This window comes from Macrobrachium rosenbergii, chromosome 59 (genome assembly GCF_040412425.1).
Source record: "Macrobrachium rosenbergii isolate ZJJX-2024 chromosome 59, ASM4041242v1, whole genome shotgun sequence".
Taxonomy (NCBI): domain Eukaryota; kingdom Metazoa; phylum Arthropoda; class Malacostraca; order Decapoda; family Palaemonidae; genus Macrobrachium; species Macrobrachium rosenbergii.
Genome location: NC_089799.1, coordinates 31,355,412 through 31,368,071, shown reverse-complemented (window position 1 = coordinate 31,368,071; position 12,660 = coordinate 31,355,412). Strand labels below are relative to the sequence as shown.

The 12,660-nt window shown below is 40.4% G+C and overlaps 1 protein-coding gene across 9 annotated transcripts in view; it reads left to right on the top strand.

Moving 5' to 3' along the window:
* The window catches only part of LOC136837386 (uncharacterized), a 618,148-nt gene that overhangs the window by 584,561 nt on the left and 20,927 nt on the right, over positions 1-12,660 (top strand). For 8 of the 9 annotated variants that reach the window (XR_010852683.1, XR_010852684.1, XM_067102148.1 and 5 more), the window contains 2 exons: positions 7,906-8,004; positions 11,565-12,223. The gene's annotated coding sequence lies outside the window, so the exon portion shown is untranslated. Of the gene's footprint in view, positions 1-7,905; positions 8,005-9,074; positions 9,198-11,564; positions 12,224-12,660 lie in introns of all 9 variants that reach the window. The other variant, XM_067102147.1, reaches the window with a different exon arrangement.

The window sequence follows — 12,660 nt, the reverse complement described above, 5'->3', positions numbered from 1 at the left end:
CATCCCAGGTTGCGAATGGAAAGGCGTCTCGGAAGTGCATCGCCTTTCTTCTAGTTCTGAGGAGTCCTCGCCTCGTAAGAGCCGTCTTCGTTGCTTTCCTGATGAATCTTGCCCGCTTAAGAGACATTTCTTGGTAAAGATCAGTCCCCTGCATCTCCCTTACAAGAAAATGAGGGAGCCTTCCTTCAGTCCTCAACCTTCATGTAGCAAGTGGGACAGTCCGGAGCTTTTCTCCTCTCCTCAGCGCCAGGAGTGAGGTTCTAGCTCGCTACACCTCTCGGGTGAGCAGCTCCAGATTTTGCATAAGCGCCCTGTTCCCTCGGAATATCCCGTATTGGCGGAACGCTTTGATGAGCGCCATGAAGCAGACAAGCACCTGTAGCAGCCAGGCCCCCTGTTGCGGCCAAGTGCCCTAAAGCAGCCAAGTGCTCTGACACAGTCAAGCGCCCTGAGGTGGTCAGATGGTCTCTTTCGTTGGAGCGCCCTGGAGCTTCCGATCTTCCCATAATGCTCGAGCCCCCCCTCAAGATTCCAAGCACCCTGCAGCTTTGGGTAAGCCTTCTCCTGCGTTGGACCTAGCTCTTGAATCTTTGCAATGTAAACTGGATAATATCCTTCATCTTTTACAGAAACTTGCAGCACATATAGCCCCTGAATTAGACTGGATTACGCCTCCAATCTCTTCTGAAGACGAAGAAGGGGAGGAGGATGTGTCTTCTACACTGTATGCGACACTCCTCAAGTTCCTTCTGCAGCAGTTCCCGGAATTTTTCACTCCGACCTCTCCTTCCTCTCCAGCTTCGTCTTTCTTGATGAGCAATCAGCCCATGGATTCGACGAGACTTCCTAAGATGGTTCTCTCTAAATCATTGAAGAAAGCTCTTCACCAAGTAGAGAACTGGCTTTCCGAGAAGAGGGATCAAGGGAAACCCTGTTTTGGAGGACAGCTTTTTTTGTGTGATGAAGTCACAGACCTGTTTAATTTTCTCTCCTGTGCAGATAAAGCCATTAGAGATGGCTCACATGAATTAGCTGCCCTTTATGCCATGGGCGTGCTTAAGAAGAGTGAACTTTGGGTCTCGTTCACATCAAAGGGCGTTACAGCCCCAAAGAAATCGGCTCTCCTTTTTTCCCCTCTGGATAAAGATCATTTGTTTCCTCAGCCCACCTTAAGTGAGATTGCAGTGAGTCTGCACCAGAAATCAACGCAAGATTTGTTGACCCAATCGACGAAACGCCAGAAGGACTGGTCTGCCCTCTCAGTTAAACCTTCATCTCCTCTTGAGCAACCAAAGCCATTTCATGGAGGAAATCAGAGATCACGCTCCAGGTCTCGAGGATCAGTTAGATTTGCTCCCCAAGCAGTCAAGAAATCATCTTCAAAATCATTCTCCCGCAAGTGAGAATTTAGTCCTTCATGCTCCGGTAGGGGCCAGACTTTGTCTCTTCTGAGAGAGATGGAGCAAAAGAGGAGCAGATCAGTGGGTGGTGAAAGTTTTAAAAGAAGGATACTCTATCCCCTTCAAGGAGAATCCACCATTGACCGACATTCTCGTCATATTGACGGCTTACTCCATAGGATCGGAGAGGTATTTGGCCCTGTCAAAGGAAGTGTTCTCTCTTCTGAGCAAAGAAGCAATAGAAGTAGTAAAAAAAGGCAGACTCGAAAGGATTTTACAATTGCCTTTTTGTAGTGCCCAAGGCTTCAGGGAGTTGGAAACCTGTGCTCAATGTAAGTGCTTTGAACGTCTTCGTAGAAAAAACAAAATTCAACATGGAAACCATCCACTCAGTTCTTGCCTCCACCTGTCAGGGAGATTGAATGATCTCCCTGGACATGCAAGACACTTATTTCCATATTCCAATTCACCCGGACTCGAGGAAATACCTACGATTTGTTTTCAAGGACCAGATCTCTGGAGCAATTTGTAAGACTGGGGAGACTTCACACGAGACCTCTCCAGTTGTATTTAAGAGCTTGCTGGGATCGGAAGGTGCATCAGGACTGTCACGTCTTTCTGATAACCCCGGAAATAAAGGAGGATCTGCTGTGATGGAGGTCCGCAGACAGGCTTTCGGAAGGGAAGTCGCTCGTTCCAGTGAGCCCCGACCTAGACTTCTTTTTCCAACGTGTTGGACCTAGGTTGGGGAGCACTCCCTGGAAAACTGGAAGTCTCGGGGACGTGGTCTTCGCGGGAGAAAGGGCTTCATATCAACGTGAGAGAATTGAAGGCGATTCATCTGTGTCTGCAACACTTTGCGACGCTGGTACACAACAAGACTATAGCGGTACATGCTGATAATACCACGGCCCTAGCGTACATCAAACATCAAGGGGGCGACCCACTCATTTTCACTCTGCGAGGTAGTGAGAGACCTGCTATGCTGGGTGGATCGGAATCAGACTGGATTAGTCACCCAGTTCATACAGGGCAAGTGCAATGTCCTGGCAGACGAGTTGAGCCCTCACAAGCAAATTCTGCCCATGGAATGGACACTAGATTGCGTTTGTGCCAGCCTTTGGAAATTATGGCGTCAACCAAACATAGACCTGTTTGCAACTTCCAGGAATTACTGCTTTCCTCTGTTCTGTTCCCCCCTTTCCGGACCCTCTAGCTTGGGTGATGGATGCAATGATCCTAGACAGGTTCAACCTAGATCTTTACGGCTTTTCATCCATTTGGGATGATTCGGGAAGCAGTAAGGAAGTTTCGCTCACATCACAATGTAAGGATGACTCTCGTGGCTCCCTACTGGCCGCAGGAGGAGTGGTTCCCCAGACCTGACCGATCTCTTCGTAGACTTTCCGAGACTCCTTCCCAAGATTCCAATTCTTCTCAGACAACCCCACGTCAGGAAGTTTCATCAAGGCCTATCCTCTCTGGCGGCCCTCACAGGATTTTGACTGTCTACAGGGTCAGAGCGAGAGGATTTTCTAAATCGGCATCAGAGGCTATCGCAAAATGTAGATGCATCTCCTCCAATAATGTCTACCAAGCTAAGTGGGCACGCTTTAGGAGTTGGTGTAGAAGAAACAAAGTCTCTTCCTCGAAAACATCTATCGCTCAGATAGCAGACTTCCTTCTCTGTTTGAAATCTTCTAAAGGGTTGTCTGTCTCGACAATAAAGGATTACAGAACGATGCTCAGCTCTGTTTTTCGGCATAAGGGTCTAGACATCTCGAAAAATCAAGACTTGTCCGATCTAATTAAGTCTTTCAATTTCTCTGAGTCCAAGAAAGAGGAGCCCTTCTCTTGGAATCTTGATTTAGTTCTTAAGTGGCTTACCGACCCTCACTTTGAACCTATGCGCTCTTCCTCTTTAAGGGATCTGACTCGGAAAACTCTCTTTCTGGTTGGCTTAGCAACAGCTAAGAGAGTAAGTGAACGTCAAGCAATAGACAAAAGGATTGGTTTTTCACAAGGGAACGCAGTCTGCTCCTTTTTGCTAGGATTTCTAGTGAAAAGTGAAAACCCATCACACCCTTGGCCCCATTCCTTTTCGATTTCAAGCTTATCGGGTATTCTAGGCACAGAAGAGGAAGAAAGAGAGCTGTGCCCAGTATGTGCCCTCAGATATTATTTACACCGGACGGAGAAGAGTAGAGGCCAGTTTAGTAATCTCTGGTGTTTGGTAAAAAAAAACCCTCTAGACCCCATCGAAGAACGTCATTTCATTTTTCTTGAGAGATCTCATCGTTGAGGCACGCTCTCAATTAGCGGAAACTGACTTATCGCTATTGAAATTTAAAGCGTAGGTGACTTTGTTGTTCTGGTATGTTATTTTTGTGGTGCTGTGTCCAGGGCAGGGCCAATTATGTATGCTTTGTCGACCTTTGGTGTACTCCTGCTTCGCAAAGCTTAATCTTATACTTCATCAGCCTTCAGAGTACTCCTTCGCTGCGAAGTGTCCCATTTATGTAGAGGTGCTTCTGGCCATGCCGCCACGTCACTACAGGTCGAGATGAGCGCCACCAGAGGCAGCATCTACCTGCAGCAGCTCTCTTTTGTCTGTGATTCCCCACCACCTTTCAATGTGGAATCAGCTAAGTAATTACTGTACTGGGTAAGCTATGTATATAAAGGTGACATTATGATAAAATTAAGTTTTATATATACTTACCTGGTAATTATAGATGGAGCTCACCTTCCTCCCTGCACATGGACTCATTTTTGCATAAACAGGTTGTCGTGTTGGCGATGTTGTTCCTCTTTCGTACCCCGAAAGTGGGCAGGGCATATTCACCTACACAGAACAAAAGAATTGCTACCATGGAATCCAGAATTCTAACTACCGTTCGAGTAGAAACTCTTAGCTAAGTAATTACTGGATAAGTATATATAAAACTTAATTTTATCATAAAAATGTCATGTTTCTGTTAACAACTAGGCCAACTTGAAACACACCCAGGTGTTACCTGATTGTTGTTTCTATAGTTTCAGTGGATTTTTACTCATCTCTGAATCTTAAAGGTTCCTCTTCTTGAGGATCTTCAACAGATTTCCACAAATGGAATTTTTTTACTACCCCTCCCTTCTTCTCTCTCCCCTTCAAGTTGGCTAATTCTTAGACTCCTACCTAATTTCTTTTGAGGGCAAGGAGTTTTTCATGGCTACTTCTGTGCTTAGATTTTTTAAGCAGGACTGATGCACTTTGGCAGGAGTCAGGGTCCCCTGCACAAGTATGATTCATGGGTTCTTACACAGTCCTTTATCATGCCTTCTGAGCTTCAACTCGGAAAACGAAGGGAAAGAAAGGGCTTTCCAGTACTGATGCCAGTTTTCAGTAGGCTTTTGTCCTCTTTATCTATGCCAGTTTTTTTTAATTGGTCCAGGTCAGATTTTTATCAGGTTCAACCTGGAAGAGGATTCTTGGCTTGAAGTCCAGGAATGCATACTGTTTACTATTGCTTTAAGACTACATTACCATACATTTAGCTCTTCCATCAAACAAATCCTTGTAGATCCTTGGAGGCAGTTGCCCAGGTACAGCACTGCCATCACCTTTTGCGATCTTTGTACTTATTACCATTACCCAGAATAAGCATTCACAAACTTTACCCATGCTTCTTACGTTAGCCTCACTTCCTGCCAGAGGATCCAAGGAGCTTGGTTTACATTAGGTACAGTAATTCCAGGTAATTGTTTCCTTTTGGTATGGGAAGCTTCCTCTTTACCTTCCATGCCAAAGAAACCTGGAGGTTGTTATTGTCAACTTGCATGGCATTGTCTCCCTTACAGCAGCTCCATCCTCCCAGTTGAGATATCTTTCCTTGCAGTCAGTACCAGTCCACAACTCCTCCGTAGCCTTCAGGATATTTTCTTTCATTCACCCTAAAGAAGAAATAAGAAATCCCTCCCAGTGTTCTTTGGCTATCTCACACATTTAATCCTTTGGCTTCTTTAACTTGACTTCAGCAGTCTAGGAATTTTTGGCATAGATTTTTTGCCAGAGGACATTTTGGCGTATGTTTTTTGGCTTTGGAGCGCAAACTTTATGGGAGGATAATAAATACATAAAAAATGTTACCTTTTGCTTATTGGGTATGAGTGAGTAAATAACAGGATGAACTCCTCCAAGTTTCTTGGACAATATTACGGGTTCCGTTCCAGTGACGTGATGATAAGCGAAAATCGCCGATTTTTTGGTAATCGGTGCCTCTGTTAGGTATGTATCGGCACCTAAGTGGAAATTGGCACATATTGGCGCCGAAGCTGAAAAACCAGATTGCCGATAACCGGGGACTGCCATACTTGAGAAAACAATGGCAGTGCTAGATGAAAAGTTCCGTCCGCTTACCACGTGTCAGAATCGTAGAATTTCTTGAACCCAAGTTTTTCTTCCAAAAACTAAATTTCTGTGAGACAATGGGCTGCTGTCAGCAATCAAGAATTCTTCTTCCCTTCTGTCACATGCTTTTTTTAAATTTTGTAATTGTCTGGAATTTCAAGATCAGAGAGATTTGTTGGATTTGCAGGACCTGCTGCATTTCATTACATTTACTTCTAACAGTTCTTTTTGTGTGGATTCTTCCTTTATAAACATTTTTAGTTTCACATCACCAAAGCATGATGGAATTATCGTGTGCATATGTGTCAAATACATAAATATATTCATTGTATGCAAACTTCCATCTTCCTCTTTTGCTTAAAATTTCTTGAGACACTAAGGGCTATATAATTTAGAACTAAAGTGGATCAGCGAAGAACGGATACAAAACTGGGACTGGAAAAAAAATATCAAAGTAATTGAAGTTTAAACTTTGCTTTTGTGCATAGTGGCAGTCATCTAATGGTAGTGTAGTTTAACAGCTAAATAACCTAACATTTGCCATCACTAGAAAGGCTGTTTTTAAAGTTTGTTTTTGTATGTAATGACAGTCATCTAACTGTTGTTTTGTTTAAAAGCTAAATAACTTGAAATTAGATAGAAAGGCTGTGAGATAGAAACACCTTTAAACAGCAAGTTATTGACATGCAGCAAATAAAATAATACACCAAAGTGTCCTTTGTCAAAACATCTGCTCCAAAAAACGTACACCAAAATGTCCATGCCAAAAAGACCATGCCAGAAAGTCACATTCCGTGACTTCAGGAATAGGTGATATTGTTTTTCTGCCTCAACTCATTCTCCACTCTCTATGAGGCTGGAGAAGGCTCTCAGTCCCTCTGGAATTCCTTGCTCAGAGTTTCTTCCTAGTGCTTATATCAGGTAACAGTACCCTTCCATGCCCTACCGTAGCTCCTGGAAACTAGAAGGTAAGCTTGGAACTCCCCCTTTCAGTCCTTTGTCTTAGGAACAAAATTTCCATTTTAATACAAGAGAAAAACAAGGTTTCTACTCTCTTTTGCACACAGGATTTGGATTTACTCCTTACCTTGCTCAGTCAAACTTTGGTTTTAGGTATTGAGGATGGGATCTTGATTAACAGCCATTCTTTCTCATTGTACAAGAGTACTGCAGGCTCTCAGATGCCCTCTCAACCATTGTTTAGTTATCCTAGTTCCTTTCAGACAAGTGTGCTTCTAGCCTAAGGTGTATGGTTTGACTGAGAAATGCAATGGAATTTGGGTCCCTTCCCCTCTGTTGTACCCTTCCTAACTTGCTGTTTGGTGGATGTAGGAAAACTACACAACCAAGCACCTGTCTGAAGGCTTTACTCTGACGCTGTGTTATTTCTGTTCATACTGTACTTAAATAGGCATGAAGACTACAGTAACCAACTTACAATTTAGCATACAAACGGCCATCCAGAATGTAACTCGTTTGTAAGTAGGGTGGTGTCTGTATTTCATATTCATTAAAGAAGAAAATTAAGAATGCCATCTGTCGTGTTGTTATAGTTCATACGTCTGCGGCTGTAAGATATTTCTCATTTGTCAGACTGTACTAGGTTGTGAATGGTAAACAATAGTGGCGTCTTTTTTTTTATATGTTATTGCTGTAATTTCTGAATTTTCTTATGAATCTGCTATTTTCATCTTCAGGACTCATTAAATGTAAATGAATTATTGCTGCTAGTTTCTTCATCATTCACTTTTGTTGTAGGGAGGTAATGAGACAGCAAAAATAGCAATGTATTCAGCAGGTGCTCAGAATATTAAACGCTTAAAGCTCTAGCATAGAAGAAGAAAGCTAATTGGAGAAGGAGGATAGAAAAAGGAAATTAATCAAAGAAAGAGTAAAACTGGTTAATAGAAATAAGTAGGAATATTTTAGGCTAATGAGTGAGTTTTCTTATGGTTGTAAAAAGTATATGGTCATAATTCATGTACTTGGGATAATAAGGGAACTAGGTCCATGCTTTGAATCCCAATACACCTGATAATGGATATCAAGTTTTATTTTAGGGGCATTGTTTAGGCCATTGTGGTAATAAATTCAAGTAACTTTACTTTATTTCAGGTGAAAGAAGCCTCCATTTGCATTACATTTGCTTTGCCTAGTGAAGGCTGTGGGTCTTACTGATGCACGAGCGAGAAGTGAGAGTTGCCTAAAAATATGGTAAGCTTATTTCACCTCATTTCTGATTTAAATATCTCATAGTTGAATTATTTTGGCATTTTACTTAATTAACTAGGAAGGGCAAGATTTTGTGTTCATTTAGGATGACTTAATAATTTTTTTCAGTCCATCCTGTATTTGAGCTTTCTGATGTGTCTGTGAAATCTCAGTATCTGACCATGAGGGACTAGAGTGCATGCCTCAGAAAATGACACTTGTGCCATGTTTACTTTGTGTCTGTGACCTAACAGTATTGATAAGCCATAACATCTTATTGAGAATTTTCTGGTTGTATTTTAGCAAATATTTTTAGTATCCAGTCTTCAGTTCCACCATGGCTCACATGTAAAGCCTGTACAGAAAATTCTAAACTATGTTTTTGCCTGTAAAATCTAGAAAAACTTTACTGTTTTGTTATCAGTTTTTTTTGCCAGGGCCTTTTTTTTATTCAGTGATTCATCATATGCCTTTTTAGTTTTCTGTAGAAGAAAACTGAGAAAACTATTGTGCCGGCTTTGTCTGTACATCCATACTTTTCTGTCCACCCTCAGATCTTAAAAACTACTCAGGCTAGAGGGCTGCAAATTTGGATGTTGATCATCCACCCTTCAATCATGAAACTTACCAAATTGCAGCCCTCTATCCTCAGTAGTTTTTATTCTATTTAAGGTTAAAGCTAGCCAACTTCATTGCATATTTTACATTTTTAATAGGTTCTGGTTGCTGATGGTGGACTGACATTTTAGTTTTAAAACCTATGATTATTTTCCTCTTTATAACTACATAGATCATCAAGAAAAGTTATTTTTTGATTGCACAGTTCCTAGGATTTTTTTCATCATTGCATTCCCTGTAAAAGGATTTTTTCCTGCAGTCAGAGCAGTCACTTAACGTAGATATTCTATTAATATTTTATTATAAATACAGTATTGCCAGTAAAGTTAAAATTTTATCTTGTTAGACATTTCTATCCAAAATTGAGCTTTTTAGTGAAGAATTTAAAGATACTGTATATATTTGGGGTGAATCTTACCTACTGCTGAAGTTAGCTCAAATCTTTATGCTATTAGGTGCTATTGCCATCTAGAATAAACACAAGAATAAGGATTGGCTGACTCAGATGTACTGTCCATAATCACCTGTTGCCACCAAGGTAGTGTTGGAGTGTTTACGGTCTTGTCAGAATTCTTCAGGTGCGTACTTGTTCATACAGTGTGAATTGGTTGTGCTAATTTTCCTGGATTTTCTCATGTACAGTATTGTGATTGCTTTGTGTTGGAGAGATAGGAGCATTAGGTCCTGGACGAACAAGTTTTGTGTAAACTGAATGTACTGTTAGGCATGATAATCATACGGCTTGTTACTGTGGGGTGAATCGAGTATAATTTTTCTTCTTGTTGTGAAGAATGTATGGGGTGGTTTGAGTAGTAGTCCTCTTGTTTCAGCATTTATTAAAATGTCAGCTAAATTTTTTGTGAAGAGGGATGCAGTTTTATGCAAACTTACCTGACTTTGCCCTCAATTAGGAGGGCATTATGATTGTCCACCGTTTTCTTGTCTTGAGTTCCAAATTATGCCACAAGTGGATGAGATTGACTTGGCAGCAACTAGTGTTATTAAGTGAGAACTTGGGATTGTTGTAACCAAAAAGCAGGTAACGTTTAACTCCTGGTACTCTGGTGTTTGGGTCTTAGAATTTTCACTAGGGACATCTGTCTCCCTTTTTGGGATTAAAAACTTCCATGAGGAAGAAAGGAAGGCAGCTATTTGCTCTCTTAACTTTTTTGCACCCCATTTGAGATTCATCATGGACTGCCTTCACAACCATTGATTTTTGCTCTAGGGCAAATATGAGGTCATGTTTGACTTCTCAGGATGGTACAGCTATTTACCCATAATTACCAAGGCAACAAGGTGATGGTGCCCCATGATGGAACCATACTGCAGACATAACCCTTTTTGTTAGTCTTTAACCTTGGTTTATCTGTTCAAACATAGGAGATATTTTAGCAACAGTTTATCTAAAGATATGTTTTTCCATGCTTCTGTGTACCCACAGTCCCAGAGATGTCTTCAGCTGAGCAATAGGAAAGTTTTGAACAAGATTTCATGAAGGAGAAGTCTTTTTATGACTTTGTAGCTGCTTTCAAGTCATACCAGTTGTCCTAGGACCTTTCCCTGGTGGAACTACCCAGGGAACTTTCCAGATTTTGGAAATTTTCCCTGCACCCAGTTCTTTTTGTGATTAGTTTCCCTTGCACAATTGTGGGCCAACACTCCAATGGTCCCCCTTCCTTCCCCTCCAGTTGGAGGCAGACTCATCAATTCTAGGGTTAAACTTAATACCAAGTGGCGAGCTTGAGACAGGGGCTAAGCTTCCTATTGAGGGGGATGCTTAAGACTGAGGTTGAGCTTCTGTTGAGTAGGGAGCTTGAGACAAGGGTTAAACTTCCTGTTGAGTAGGGATATTGAGGCAGGGGTTAAACTTCAGTGGGGAGCTTGAGAGAGATCTAGTTTTTACCCCACTTGAGAGGGAGGATCTTTCACCTCTACAGAGTCATGATTTTTTTTTTTTTTTTTACTTATTTGGTTGCCCATTTTCAAGTAAAAGCTAAGGCTGTGAATAAGACAATGGTTTGTGTTTATAGAACACATAAGTTTTTGAAACTCGAATAATTATTTTCCTTAGTGTCTCAGTATTAGCCACTCAGTGTGTTACCATAATTGCATTTTTCTGCGACTTTCAGGTCTACCCTTCATCTTGGCTAGTATGGCACAAAGTTTTAAATGGTTTGGTATTTATTAAAATATTGAGTATTTATATACAATACTCTCCCTCTCTCACTGGAATAGCACCTTTAAAGTATTATTCACTTCAGGTAGTATTAAAGGGTCTTTGCAGTCCCTTTGGTCCTAGGATACATTTTGTCATATTTTTCCTATTTTCCAGTAGGTCTCTTCTTGCTTAGTTACCCAACTTTTAACCTAATCTTGCTGTAATTTTCAACCTCCAGTATAGTACAGTATATAGACACACTTGCTCAGTTAGCTGGTATCCAGATCAAACATCTGTAGGCCAAATTTGGGAGCGGGGACCATTCAGCCAAACAGAAGCTTGCACATAGTATTGTGCATATGTTTAGGATTTGACTTTTTTTTCAGGAGTTGGTAGTTGAGATGGTGACATGGTGAACATTATGAATACTAATACTTCCAATACTTGAAATGAGTTTTTTTTTTTGGATATTAATGAAGTTTTTGGCTGTCTTGCATTATTTGGACACCAAAGTAGTACTTGAAGTAAATAAAACTAAAGCAAATGCTGAGCTTGTGTTTAACCAGCCTTAGGATGAGTGTTCTGATTGTAGTACAGTTATGAAAAGGAAAACAATCATGGGTTTTAAAATTAAATAAAAATTTTGCTCTGGCATATTTTGTTTATCTGATTCTTAATATTTCAATAAATTGCATAAATTTTAGTGCCCTGAAGCATACATACAAAATGTAACAAGCATTTATACAAAATGTTACAATTTGTTATTTTTTTTTTTGTCTTGCAGGTCATTTACCGTAGAAGGAGACAGCCTGATTGCCTTATTCATTAACAGTACATCAAAAACTTTAGTAGTACAGAACTAATGACTTTATGAACAGAATCATTAGATAACTTTAATTAATTTAACATAGCTGTGTACAAAACAGTTCTGCTTTTGTGTTTATTTTTAGAGAACCTTTTATTCTTTTAGCAAGATGTCCATATAAATAATTTTAAGATGGCTCCAGAAAAAAGAAAATTGGAATCTTTTATCCAGGATGAAAATAATGAGGGGACTTCTGAGGAAGTGACATTTAAAGTCCCTCGAAAATCTGATTCTCCCTCCATGAATAGTGATGATTACTGTAAGGATTTGCCAGTTGATGTTAGAATCAAGGAAGCAAAACTAAGGATAAAAGAAAAAGAAGACACCCTTCGAAAACTAAGACTTGTGAAGATGTACCGTACAAAGTGGGAAACCCAGGATCTAGATTCGGTTACAGCTCAGTGGCTTCGAGTCTGTCAAGAGGCTCTGGAAGACCTACGGTCTAAAGTTAAGGAAACCATGAACAGTGAGAGTGGCCAAGAATTGACCCTTGCAGTTTTGATTAAAAACTTAGGATTGGATCCTGAACTTTTAAAACTGGTTGAAGAGGAGGATTGCTTTGCTACTTAGAACAGCTAGTAAGTATTGATGCATTTAAAGTTAACATTTCTCTTAGAAATAAGTAGGAAAACAATTAAATTTAATGTTTGCCATATAAACAGAACAGATAAATGTATGGTAAATCATATTCCTAATTATAGAACTTGAATATTAGCAATGTAACTTTAGTAAACATGGTTTTTCATATTTATTAATAAAGTTTTAAAACTTTGTTGACTGGAAAGGAAATAAAAGGAAAGGTTTTCTGGAAAGTGGCCATGTGCTTGATATAAAAATGTATGTGTGGGGGGTTAGGGAGGGGTTGAACTCATGACAGTACTGCGTTCTGAGTGAACAGTGTAATGGGGTATCAGAGGATTTGCTAAGGATTAAATTTTTACAAGCATCAAGAGATTTTTGATAACCAAAGGATCATTTGGCAGATGGTTTTTTCCTCACTGCAGTAAATGTCAAC